The following is a 13,931-nucleotide window of genomic DNA, read 5'->3' as shown; positions in this document are numbered from 1 at the left end:
CCCCCCACCCGCATGTCTTCGTCCGAAAAACAGGGAACCTGTTGTTAAAAATTTGAATCCCGCCACTGCATATTGCCACTGGAGGAAAGTGTTAGTTTAAAAGTCACAACATAAGTCATCATGGCTACTTCCAGGATCAGGGCTGTATGTAGCTATTCAGCCCTGACATCATATCTTATATCTAGAGGCCTCAAAATATGTTTTATTTCTGGTTATTTACTATCTATTTGTTTCACATTTCTCCCTGATGTTGTAACTTTATATTTGAAACATGAGCAATTTGACATAGATCTGAAAAATGTGGTACAGTGATTTAAAAATGCTCCTTATTCGTCTTCTTGTGTCAGAAAATATTCTCTGAAAGCTGGGAAAACAACTCAATATTATTAAAGTAAAGCCAAATCTTCACTTGTTATCGCATTTAAGTGCTATTTGACAACAGGACACTGTAAAGTAAATATGCTATGCTGCTTATCATTGCAATCAAGCTGGGAAAGGCTAAGTACCATTACTACCACTATTGTTTCAGTGAGATTTCAGTAGGAGTTATCAAGACTTCCCTGCCTGGGAAATGGTGGGCATAGTACAATTACTAACAAAAAAGCTACATCAGGATTTTTTATTCTGTTGTACTATAAAAAATTATTTGTTGTCAACCTGTTGTTCACTAGCCGCTCACTGTTGGTGTATGAAGGTTGTCGTTCTGAACAATAATAACACCATTATTTTAAATAAAAGATTGTCCAATCGACCTCTGCCATGATCTACAGCATGGTCTTTTATTGATGAGATGCACCCACAACGACAGAAAAAGATCCAGATGACTTTTTCACAGATAACTGTCTTCTATCGGCATCTGTCACGAAAAAAAAATATTGTCTAAATCAGCCTTTGTGGCCAAAATCTCTACTGTAGCTTAGGTCAGCTTACGTAGTAAATTCAGTAAATATTAATGTAAGATTGTCTGTTTTATTATTGATATATTATATATTTCATTATATAAATTAAGCCTCTGTTCACATTGGCATTGTTCCCCGTTAATGTTAGGTAAGTGTTTTTGAGGATAGGTGCACCTGTGGCTCAAGAAAGTCAAATCTATGCCAGCATAGAATCTAATTTATAATATTTCCTGACTTGTGAAAAAAATTTAAAAAAATTAAAACAATGTGTAATCACTTAAATAATAATTGTTTAACTAAAAAAAAATGTAAAAAAAATTTCTAGCGACACATTCCCTTTAAGGACCTTTTACACGGGCCAATTATCGAGCAAATGATCATTCATAGAATGCTCATTGCCTATAATTGCCCTGTGTAAACAGGGCAGCGATCAGCAGTTGCACGAGCAAACGTTCATATGCTGATCGTATTGTTTTAAAAAAAACGAAAATATTATTCTTGTCGGCAGCACATCCCCTTGTGATCATTTGTATTTTACCTGATGAAGAGGCCGATGGCCGGTCTGGCCTCGAAACGCGTTGTTTTACTTATAAAAAATAAATCACCTTGGACTATGTTCTGTATATTTCTTTGTTGATCCAACCCAGGGACAGAGGGATTACAACTCGGCTGCACTAGGGCAACCAATCCGTTTTTTTAATGTTTTATTTCTACTGTGTAATCAGGGAGACGCGCTGCCGACATGATAATAATGTATGGGGACGAGCGATCGCAGTAATGAGCGCTTGCCCCCATATATAGCTCCTTGTAACTGGAGCAAACGAGCGCCGATCAAAAATGTAAAAGGACCTTTACTCCAGCGGACTAAGACTAGCGTATGAAAAGTCACTCTTAGTAAATCTCAGCTGAAGAATCCACTCCTACATACACGGCACATACTGAGAATTGTTACACAGCCATAAACCTTTTTTATTCTTTGAGACAACATTTCCAATAGATGTATTCCTATTGTGCACATTTTTATCTTTTATATTGTATTGTTTAAAACACAATCCAAATTTACATTTGCAAAACCTACGAAGATTCCTATCAGCACTGTATAATTTGCATGATTGCATATAAACATCATCTATAATGAAGCTAAAGACTGGACAAAAGATTTTTCATTTTAAGAGTCATTTTAGTAGAGCGGATTTAGGTATTTAGAAAATCCCACACGTTACGGAAACCTAATTATCCCCAAACCATTAAGCGCGTTTGTCTGTATACCATGGAATGTTTTCTGTGTGTCTAAGATGATGTGAATGAAAAATATGAAATAAAAATTTGGCTATCCTTAAATAAGCCTTAACTCTACAACAAGGGTGATTGCATAAAACTTTCAGCAGACAAAGGGTACAGTGTTTACATTTTAAAAAGGAAAAAGCAGTTGCAGGCAAGGTAAAGATAAGAGAGCGAACAATTGTTCTAATGGGAAAGTCAATGTCTACATTGCCCTATAGACAAGTGGAAATGAATGTACTAAGCAATCTTAAAATATTATTTTAGCAATCAGTATCGCAACACAGAGATATTTGTGTATGTGACTTTGGCTTGTAACCTGTTTGGAGTGTAAAATTAAGTTTCAAAGGGTTTATACACCTTTGAATGTTTTTTTTGTAAATCAATGTTTTTTGTGTTGTTAAGCACTTTCTAATTGACTTTTATTATAAACTGTTTTTACTTTTTATGATACAGCTTCTATGCACCTGTATACATAGAAGCTGCATCTTTCTCCCTCAGCCGATTACGTCAGTTCAGCTGAACTGACGGCTTGGCTGAGAGCAGGTCCTGTGTGCTGTGACCCACAGGATCCACCTAAGATCAATCAATCAATCAATCAATCAATCAATCAATCAATCAATCAATCACATCGAAGTTGATGAACTTAGATGTAATTAATATTAGGTGGATCAACACACAGGACCCGCTCTTAGCTGAGCCGGCAGTTCAGATGAACTGACGGAATTGGCTGATAGTGAGTGATGCAGCTTCTACATAGAAGCTGTATTGTAAAAAGTATTATTATTATTTCAGTTACTTATATAGCGCCAACATATTACGTAGCGCTGTACAGAGGTCCTCTTTTACTGTCCCCATTGGGGCTCACAATCTAAATTCCCTATTGGTATGTTTTCAGGGTGTGGGAGAAAACCAGAGTACCCGGAGGAAACCCACACAAACATAGGGAGAATGTATAAACTCCATGCAGATGTTGCCCTTGGTTGGATTTGAACCCAGGACCCCAGCGCTGCAAGGCAACAGTGCTAACCACTGAGCCACTGTGCTGCCCAAAGTAAAAAAAAAAAACAACAAAAAAAAAAAACGAAAAAAAAAACAAAAGAAAAAAAAAACAAACAACAAAACAAAAACAACAAAACAAAAAAAAAAACATGTAAGATAGTCAAATACAAAAAACATTGATCTAATAAAAATAAATAAAGGTTAAAGAGTGTACATAGCCTTTAATAAACTAAATTCGCTCAATCTTGTAGTATGACTGTTTTGGCCAATACACCTCAAATATATAAATATCCATGTTCTTTAACCCCTTAACGATGAATGACAGATATATATGTACCTGCATCCTGACGTATATAGCAATCACCAGGATCTCTTGGGTACTGCTCAGTGTGCGCGAGTGCTCAGCAACAAAAGCACGGCTGTTATACTATGTATTCCAAAGCATTTTACAAGTGATCAAAGGATCGCTGCTTCAATTCCCCTAGTGGGAAAAAATATATATTTTACTAAAAACAAGTCTCCTCACCAAAATGTTAATAAATAAACCACTTTTCTCATTAAAAAAAATATTTTATTTGTAAAAAATGATACACCATAAAAAATACATTTTGCTAGATAATTTTCTAAAAATGAGTCATTACATTATATGTAGCCCAAATAGATACTAATAAAAACTTCTCATACCTCAAAAAAAAAAAAAAAAACAAGCCATGATACGTCTACATTGACAGAAAAATAAAAAAGTTATGGCTTTCGGAAAGCATAGACACAAAAGTGACTTTTTCCATAAAACCTTTATTTTGTACTAAAACATAAAAAAAACCTATACATATTTGATATCGTCACATTCAGGAAAAATAATTAAAAAATTGTTTGGTCATTAAGGAGTTAAAGTTCTTTTATCCCCAAAACCACCTAATCTCAATCATGCGCCCACACGGATTTCAATGCAGTATTTCACCTATTGTTGAGCCAACCACTTCCCTGTATTGTTAATTTTTCCCTGATACGCAGAAGGCAATATAACATATAGTAACATTTCTAGGCATTTGTACTGTACAAATAATCAGCAAATTGTTATATACATTGTGAAGGAAAATATATTTCGTAATTAAGTCTTTGAGATTTATCCTTAAGCTGAAAAAATGTAAAGAGCTATTAATGTATATGTATTAAACCCGTAACGACACAGCCTGTTTAGATCTTACGGGCTCTGTAAATTTTTTTGCAATTTTGTCATCGCATTTCATGAGCCATAACTTTTTTATTTTTCCGTTGACATAGCCATGTGAGAGCTTGTTTTTTTGTAGGACAAGTTGTTTTAATAAATGGCATCCTTCTGGGGGACATAGTATTTTTTGGAGGGGAAAGTAGAAAAGCAGAGCAATTCTGCAAATGAATTATAAATCAGGTGTAAATGACATGTTAACTTTATTCTGTCGGTCAGTATGATTACGAAGATACTAAATTTATATAGGTTTTTTTAGGTCTACTAATAATGCACAATTAAAACAGTTTTAAAAAAATAAATTTTATTTTTTTTAAATAATTTGGTTTTATTTCGCCATATTCTGAGATCCATAACATTGACATTTTTTGTAGGATAAGAGCCTGTTCACATCAGCGTTGGTTTCTGTTCATGGGTACTGTTACATAGTTACATAGGTTGAAAAAAGACATAGGTCCATCAAGTTCAACCTTTCTCAATAAATTACCCGTCATTCATTGCTTGATTAATTATAACCCTCAATATCATTCGTCAATAAATAATCATCTAGGTTTTTTTTTTAAATGCTGACTTAGTATCTGCCATCACTACCTCTTGGGGAAGGGCATTCCATAGCTTGACCACTCTAACTGTAAAGAACCCTTTTCTATATTGATGTCTGAAATGTCTTTCTTCCACACGCAATGAATGTCCCCTGGTCCTTTGTAGAGTCCATGGAAGGAACAGATCATGTGTTAGTTCTCTGTATTGACCACACATATACTTATACTGTACATGTTAATAAGATCTCCTCTAAGATGTATTTTTTCCAAGCTGAACATGCCCACATTTTATAGCCTTTCATTGTAAGTGACACCTCCCATCCCATTTAATAATCTAGTTGCCCGCCTTTGAACCCTCTCCAGTTCTCCTATATTCTTTTTAGGGCCCATTCACACGAGCGTGAATAATATCTGTGTGCCGCGCATGGAAATCACGCACAGGACACGGACCCATTGATTTCAATGGGGCCGTTCACACATGCGTGAGTTTTCATGCAGTGAGAGTCCGCTCCGTAAAACTCACTGCATGAGCTATATTGCTGCGTTTTCATGCACCTACGCTCCCATTGAAGTAAATGGGTGCGTGAAAACAACGCACCGCACATAGATGCAAATCCGTGTGCGGCGCGTGATTTGCGCATCAATTCGTTTTAAAAAAAAAAGATGTTCTTTGCGAGTGCATGAAAACGCATGCCACTCGCAAAGCACACTGATGAATAACGCAATACACACGGACCAGATGCACGCACGTTTTTCACGTGCGTGAATCTGACATGCTCGTGTGAATGTAGCCTTACAATGTAGAGACCAAAACTGAATTCCATATTCCAGATGTGGCCTTACAAGGGATTTATAGAGGGGTAACAATGGAATCACAGGTTTTTATTTCTCTTTTTATACACCCTTAGATTATTTGTTACCAGAATACCCAGGTCCTTCTCTTGTTCCGTTTTCCCCAGGTTTATTCCATTTAATGTATATGAATTAATGCTATTATTGCGTCCTAATTGCATTACTTTACATTTATCAACATTAAATTTCATCTGCCATGTTTTTGCCCATGCTGCCAGCTCATCTAGGTCTTTCTGTAATATTTTATAGGCAATACCCTATTCCACATACATACTTACTGATACACCCACATTTCTGGGATGGGGAGGGCGGGTAGTTATTCTGATAAATGCATTCTGAAGAATTCTATAATTCTATACCATAATGAAATATATGTTTCCAAAACACTTCCAGTATTTCAACACATGCATTAGAGCCATCACATTCTGTGGTCTTGTACTGAAAAAGTGACTTGACAATGTAAATTCGAAGGAACACCTTTCTGTTTTATCTGTTCATTACCTATTTGCCAGTGTGTGTAAGGCTTCATTCACATCTGCGCTAGGGCTCCGCTCCGACGTTCCGTCAGAGCTTTCCATCCTGACAGACACAAACGGAAACCATAAGTGTCACGATGCGGGGTGTGGACCCACTGGGCCGTACCACGTAGCGGAATAGCAGCTGGCCAAACAGATATAGTCTAAAGTCTATAGTCCAGAAAGGGTACCTGAGGCAATGCAGACAGTAGCGGTGATTCAGACTGAAGATAAAACTCCGGCAGTAGACGGGCACCCGGCGGGGTGTGACGCAGTAGATGCAGCAGAAGACACAACTTGACCTGGACTGAAGACGGCACAGAGGCACGGTAGCACAGGGTACAGCCAGCAGGAACAGGTAACACTGGGAACTGGAAAACACTAGGAGACCATTTGCAAGACAAACTTAGGTACACAACAACGCTCAGGCACTGATCAAGAGGGCAGAGCCCTTTTCATAGCCCAGCAGCACTCTGGACTTGATTGCAGATTTCCTGCAATTGTGCACGCATCTGGTCATTTAAGGTCTTGCACGCACAGGTGCGCGCGCCCTGCGGGAGACAGTCTCATATCCAGGAAGTGAGTGCCGGCGTCTCACAGGAGGAAGACGCTGCAGGGAACTCATGTGTCCATGGCCGCGGCCGTCAGAGGGTAAGTCAGAACGACGGGCCGCGGCCATAGACGTTACAATAGGTTTCCGTTTCCATCACCATTGATTTCAATGGTGACGGATCTGGTGCCAATGTTTTCCGTTTGTCTCTATTGTGCAAGGGTTCCGTCATTTTGACGGAATCAATAGCATAGTCGACTACGCTATTCATTCCATCAAAACGACGGAAACCATTGTCACCGGATCCATCAGTATTGAAATCAATGGTGATGAAAATGGAAACCTATGGTTACCGTTTGTGTCTGTCACGGCCCCGTTCCAACGGAAAGCTCTGATGGAACATCGGAACAGAGTCCTAGCACAGATGTGAACGAAGCCTTACCTTGTTAAAGAGGATTTGTCACTAGTTTAGTAATGCCCAATCTCCTAGCTAATCTAATAGGCACTGATAATGATAGTGAAAAATGTGTCCTAGAAAGTTTATTATTTTAAAAGTTATGAGATTTTTTCTAAATATGCAAATGAGTGGGTGTCAACAGCAGCGACACTCCAGAGGTGGAGCTACCTCACAGCCTCTGACGCTGTCCTATCAGCATGAAACTGCTTCACACAGTGTGAGAGACTGAAGCTGAAGGGAAGAAGGATCACTTCAAATAGTCATATTTCCGGCTGGTTCTGGTGACATATGAAAGATGAGATTCTAATCTTTCATATGCCACTGGGATCGCAGTTCTAGCTGTCAAACAACCGGAGGTATCAAGAGTTAAAAACACAGTCAGGAATGGAAGCAGTATACTATATGATGAGGCTGTGTTGCTGGGCAGTGAAGGGGGAGAAGCTGTATGCTGATTGGACAGCGTCATACAGAAAACATTACACCACCCAGAGTGAAAAGAAAGAGTAACCTCCCATTTGGCAAGTATAGCCAAATTAGCATATTTAGAAAAATGCTCATAATGAAGCAAAAAATAAACATTTTTGAAAAAAACATTACACTGTAGTTATCAGCATCCTAGCGTCCTATTAGATTAGTTAGGAGATAGGGCATTAATAAGTTAGTGACAGATCCTCTGTAAATTCTGGCAGGCATAAGGTACTATTACACGGATCGTTATGGGCCGTGAAATAGAGCGCCGATAAACGAGACAGCTCGTTAATCGGCGCTCGTTTGCTCCTTTCACAAGAAGCAATGATTGCTTATGTATGGGGACGAGCGCGCGTTACTCCGGTCGTTCGTCCTTATACATTTTCATTGTATACACAGGGAGATGTGCTGCTGACAACGATGATTATTAATGCTGCATAAAAGTTAATTGGCTCATATGAATGCTCGTTTGCCCAATCATTGGCCCGTGTAATAGAACAACCTGAGGCCACCCAGATTAAAATCATGGTGACAGCAGCAGATGAGTGTGCTGATCTTGTAGTAGGAAGTGACCTATTCTTTTTAAGGGGTTTTCACCACCTGAAACATACATCTATAGGAAAGTTGTTAAAATGTTAGATCATTGATAAATCTAAGTACTGGGACCACAGCAATCTAACATTTATCATCTCTCCTATGAAAAGGTGATAAATGTTCCAGGAGAAAAAACTCCCCTAGCACTACATGTGGTAAGTAGTTTTACAAAAGGACAATAACACTAAGCTGGCCATACAGACTGGATAAATGTTGCCTGAACCCGCTGATTTTGGCAGAATTAGACAACAATTGAATGTTTATATGGGCAGCATGGCAAAGAAGCATTAGGCATTTTGGATTCCCCTATCCCCAATGAGCATGTGTGTTTATTGAGCGGTCAGGAAAGACTGCTCTTTCAACTATTTAATCTGTATGACCAGTTTAAAGGGTAATTCCCATATGAAGTGAAGCGAGATAGCCGTTCACATGCACCGCCACTTTTCAATTCATTCTCCGTCTGTGGGCAGTGGCCACTTCACCAAGTGGGATAGAGGTCTGGGGACCCTCGTTCTCAACATTGGGGCATGTTCCATGGCTGAGACTAGCTTATATCAGATATTCATGGATTTTTCCGATGTGCCATAAATGTCTAAGATGGTATTAACCCATTAAAGAAGCATCAATTCCTGATCCGTGGGGGTCTTACTGCAGCTATTGATTCAGTCAAAAAAAAGGAACCCTTTCACAACGGTGACAAACGGACACCATTAGTAAAGTTTCCGTCACCATTGAGATCAATGGTAATGCAAACGGAAGGTATGGGTTCCCCCAACGGAAAACTCAGACGGAACCCCTCAATGGAAAGACCACGCTGATGTGTACAGGCCCTTATTGTTACTATTATTATTATTATTATTATTATTATTATTATTATTATTATAATATATCAGCATGATCAATCATCATGATCCACAGCATTGTGTACAAGAACAATTTCCCATAATCCTTTGCACAAACTGAAACATATTGAATACATCAATAATTTTAGAGTCATTATGTAACAAAATGATTTTAATAAAAATAAAAAATGGTTAGTATTATTGCTGTAACTTTCCTGCTCAAGCTTTTAAAATCATTTAAACCCTTCAGCACAATTTTATTCAGGCAGTTAAAAGCTTTAGGACAAATGGTGACAAGGAAATGAAAACAACATCGGAGTCTCTTATGCTTCCCACTTTATTAGGAAAACTAATTTCGCTATATTGAAAAATGTCCCAGAGGAGCTTCCATTTTATCCATTATAACACATTCTTAATCTCATGCAGCGTTTTAATTTCAGAACTAATTCCAGACTGAATAATAGTATCACCAGCACATGCATATTGTGTCTAAATACATATTGTCACCATCACAGCAATGTCGATGGCAGAAATACAAATTGTATAGCAGTGGATACGTTGAGTATCAGGCATTGTAAGAGTATTTCCGGCTCACACAATGCAGTCAAAACTGTATTTGTTTTTAGGAAAAGCTGCAGTTTTTAATAATCTCAGTATCATACCCTACAACATTTTAATCTCCATTCACCGTACCAGGGCCGGAATGGGACTTAAAGGGAATGTGTCGCTAGAAATTATTATTTTTTGTTTTCAGTTAAACAATTAGTATTTGAGTGATTACACATTGTTTTAATTTTTTGAATTTTTTCACAAGTCAGGGAATATTATAAATTAGATTCTAATTTATAACATTTCTATGTGCTGGGCACTAGAGGGAGCAGTTCCCAAAATTGCAGCATGGTCACTGTGGTAAAGCAACCTCATTGATTTATGCTGCAAATTTGGGGTAGACACACTCACTCTAGTGTACTCACACAATCCCCCCTCCCTTATTATGGCTAGTGCCAGGAGAAGGAGGGGTTTGAATCTTCAAACCTCCTACACTGTGTGCCGCCATTTTCTGAGCGACTGCACACTGTAGGAGGATTAGATACAGGGCTCAGCAGACAGTATAACACGAACATACACGAACATAATGCACACACCACATACACAAACATAAATTACCTGCTCCTGCCGCCGCCTCCGCTGGTCTACGCTCCTATTCCTTGCGCCTGAACATATGGCTGGAAGCCGCGGGCCGAAGTCATCATCTTACTGTCCGGCAGCGGCTTCCGGTCCACATGAAAATGGCCCCGGATTTCGCTCTGCGAACAAGCTTAGTTTTGGTCTGTGTGGGAGAGGCGCATGCACCGTTCCCACACAGACGGCGTACGCTTCTGAGAATGGAACGGCTCCCGTTCGCATTCTCTATGGGGTTGTATGTGCTGTATTCCATCTCTGTATGTGTCTTTAATCTACACATACAGAGATGAAAAAAAAAATGGCAGCTCCCATAGAGAAGTAAAAGTTTGAACACAGTAAAAATTAAAACGTGCTAACACTAATAAATAAAATTTTTGTTTATATTTTATTAAAACCAATATAATAAAAAATAAATAAATAAATCATGACACCTTCCCTTTAAAATCAGCCCTGGCATTTTTAAGCACACAGGCCCACCGCAGGCCATACTGAGCCGCCAGTGTTGGGCTGGAGTACATTGGACCACCTTTCAGCTATACAAGACATGGGGAGATTTATTAAAACAGGTGTAAATTAAAAGAGGAATAATTCCAACTCCAACAAATCCACTGCTTTTCCACGAGAATAATGAACATGCTCATTATTCTAGTGGATTTTTTTTTCGGAGCGGAAAACAATTCAAGCAGACTTATTTTCGCTGCATGTGAATGGCATATAAAATAGCCCATTCACTTGTAATAGATCCAGAATGTTAGTGGATTTGAAAGGAATTTAGGTATGGAATCAGGGACTAATCAAATCCTGATTGCAAATTATACCACTATACAATGCTAAAATATCACCATACTGTAACTAAATAGTATGATTTCAATTTTATATTCAGCCATATACACACACACTCACATGCTGGACACATGACGCACAGAGGCAACCCACAAGCTGGACACATGCTGCATTCGTGTCACTCACACCTAGGACACATGCACACGCACACCACTCACACCTAGGACACATGCACACGCACACCACTCACACCTAGGACACATGCACACGCACACCACTCGCACCTAGGACACATACGCACGCACACCGCTCACACTTGTGACTCATGCGCACGCACACCACTCACTCTTATGACTCATGCGCACGCACACCTAAGGACACTTGCGCACACACACACACACACCACTTACACCTAGAACACATCCCCCACTCACACCTAAGATATATGCTGCACATGCACCACTCACACCTAGGATATATCCTCCACTCTCACCTAATTCATATGCCGCACGTTCTCTACCCACACCAAGGACCCATATTGAACACGCACTACTCACACCTGGCACAGATGCTGCACACACCACTCACATACTAGACACATACCACTCACACACTAGACACGTACCACACACTAGACACATACTGCACACAAAATTAACACTAGACGCATACCGCACACACCACACAAATGCTAAACACATACCTCACATAACACTTACACACTAGACCTATACCACACATACCACTCACACTCACATTGAAAACAACACACACACACACAAATGCCACTAATACATTAGAAGAAGACACAAAACTCACACAAATTGCATATCTCACTCACACAATTGACATACTACATCAACCAGTCACACTACAAAAATCAACTATACACTTCACTCACATTGCTATATTTACCTGCTTTCTTTTGTAGACTGCTGATTCTTGTGCACTGGCATGCAGGATGCTGGCAGTACATAGGCATCTATACCTGAGATGCCCCCTCTGTGCCTAAGCCGCACCCCTTTTACATAGCTCCTCGTGGCTCAAATTAACCATAACCTGATGCTCACACTTTTAACCCTATAGCGCCTCCTATCTACAGTATCTGGAACCCCCTCCCACAATCAGTTTGCTTGCAGATACTGTGTGCATCACCCATGTCCTTAACACTTATGCCTCCCCTACACCCCTCATTGTAGAAGGCTGCTTGCAGCTTACATGAAGCTGAAGCAGATAAAGAAATAAACCTGCTGGCGCTACAGCAATCAGCTACATACCTGGCAGGGGCTGGAGACTCCTTCTCCTCGGCAGCCAGACTGAAGCTATGTGATGGGCAGTAGAAAGAGCAAGCCCATCACTGATTGGCTGATGCTCAGCCAACCAGCATTAGGTTTGATTTGTACATACAGTCTGGGAGGTACTGATTCTCCTTTTTCCTCTGTGGCGCCAGAGATGTGCGCTATTGAGCTAGGCATCAGTGCAGCCAACAAGCTCTATACTTCATTTCTGCAGTGCTCCTTCCCATCATTGCAGAGTACACAGCAATAAATCTCTGAAAGATGTGGTTTTTAAACACCAGGAGGCAGCAGTTATTGTAATGTTGGTGCTTGTGTTCACCACTGTCCGCAGGGCCGATTCTAGCTTTTCTGCTGCCTGAGGCGAAAATTGAAATGGCGCCCACAGATTTTGATTGACATCCCCCTGGCTGTTCTACATTACTAGCAGCCTCCCTGACTCTTGTGGATGTGCCGATGCCTTGTACTGGCATGCGTGGTGCAGCTGGGCAGAGTACACCTCGCTGCACGGTGTGTGCCCGAGTAGTACAAGGCAATGGCGCATCCAAGAAAGTTGGAGGAGACTGGTAGTGATGTATAACAGCTAAAGGGATGTCAATAAAGAATGGAAAGGTGGGTTTGGAGGCAGCACTATGTGACTCTTCAGGATAGCGGCACCGCCCTATAACCCTTTAATGAGTAATTAGCATATAGTGTGCACCGGTTCAAAAGTTGATTTTTTAGATTTTTCTGCATCTTAAAACATACAGGGGAATGTTTGGAAATATTGTCAGGTCATGTATTACTGCATAGTGGTGGTTCAAGGGGTTAAAACTACCTGAAAGGTTCCCATTAAATATATAATGAATTTAAAACAATTCCATGTGCCCTGTAATTTTGTTATTATAAATATATATTCCATATAATTACAGATCCAGAACTAAGCTCTGAGATATACAGGACCAGAACAAAGTTGGTTTTCCTCCTATCTCTCTGACCGCTCGTTCAGTGTGTCATTTGCTGGTTCCACCTCTTCTCCTCTTCCCCTTGATATCGGGGTTCCTCAGGGATCAGTCCTAGGTCCACTCCTCTTTTCTCTCTACACAGCTCCTATTGGACAAACCATCAGCAGATTTGGCTTCCAGTACCATCTCTACGCTGATGACACCCAATTATATACCTCTTCCCGTGACATCACCCCTGCTCTAATACAGAACACCAGTTATTGTCTGTCCGCTGTCTCTAACATAATGTCCTCTCTCTATCTGAAACTGAATCTTTCTAAAACTGAGCTCCTTGTGTTCCCACCATCTACTAACCTCCCTAAACCTGATGTCTCCATCTCTGTGTGTGGCACTATCATAACTCCTAAGCAGCACGCCCGCTGTCTCGGGGTTATTTTTGACTCAGATCTTTCCTTTACTCCTCACATACAATCACTTTCACGCTCCTGTCATTT

The 13,931-nt window shown here is 39.9% G+C and overlaps 1 long non-coding RNA gene across 1 annotated transcript; it reads right to left on the bottom strand.

The window, feature by feature from the left end:
* Nucleotides 1–654: 654 nt before the first annotated feature.
* LOC142761336 (uncharacterized) lies at nt 655–12,524 on the bottom strand. The gene is made up of 3 exons (XR_012883613.1): nt 12,476–12,524; nt 3,520–3,663; nt 655–856 (listed from the first exon to the last, which is right to left on the bottom strand). It is a non-coding gene; the product is annotated as an uncharacterized LOC142761336 (long non-coding RNA).
* Between the last annotated feature and the right edge of the window lie 1,407 nt (nt 12,525–13,931).

The sequence above is a fragment of the Rhinoderma darwinii genome, chromosome 4, assembly GCF_050947455.1.
Source record: "Rhinoderma darwinii isolate aRhiDar2 chromosome 4, aRhiDar2.hap1, whole genome shotgun sequence".
NCBI lineage: Eukaryota > Metazoa > Chordata > Amphibia > Anura > Rhinodermatidae > Rhinoderma > Rhinoderma darwinii.
Note: the sequence above shows the minus strand (reverse complement) of the source record. Positions and strands in the feature narration are given on the sequence as shown.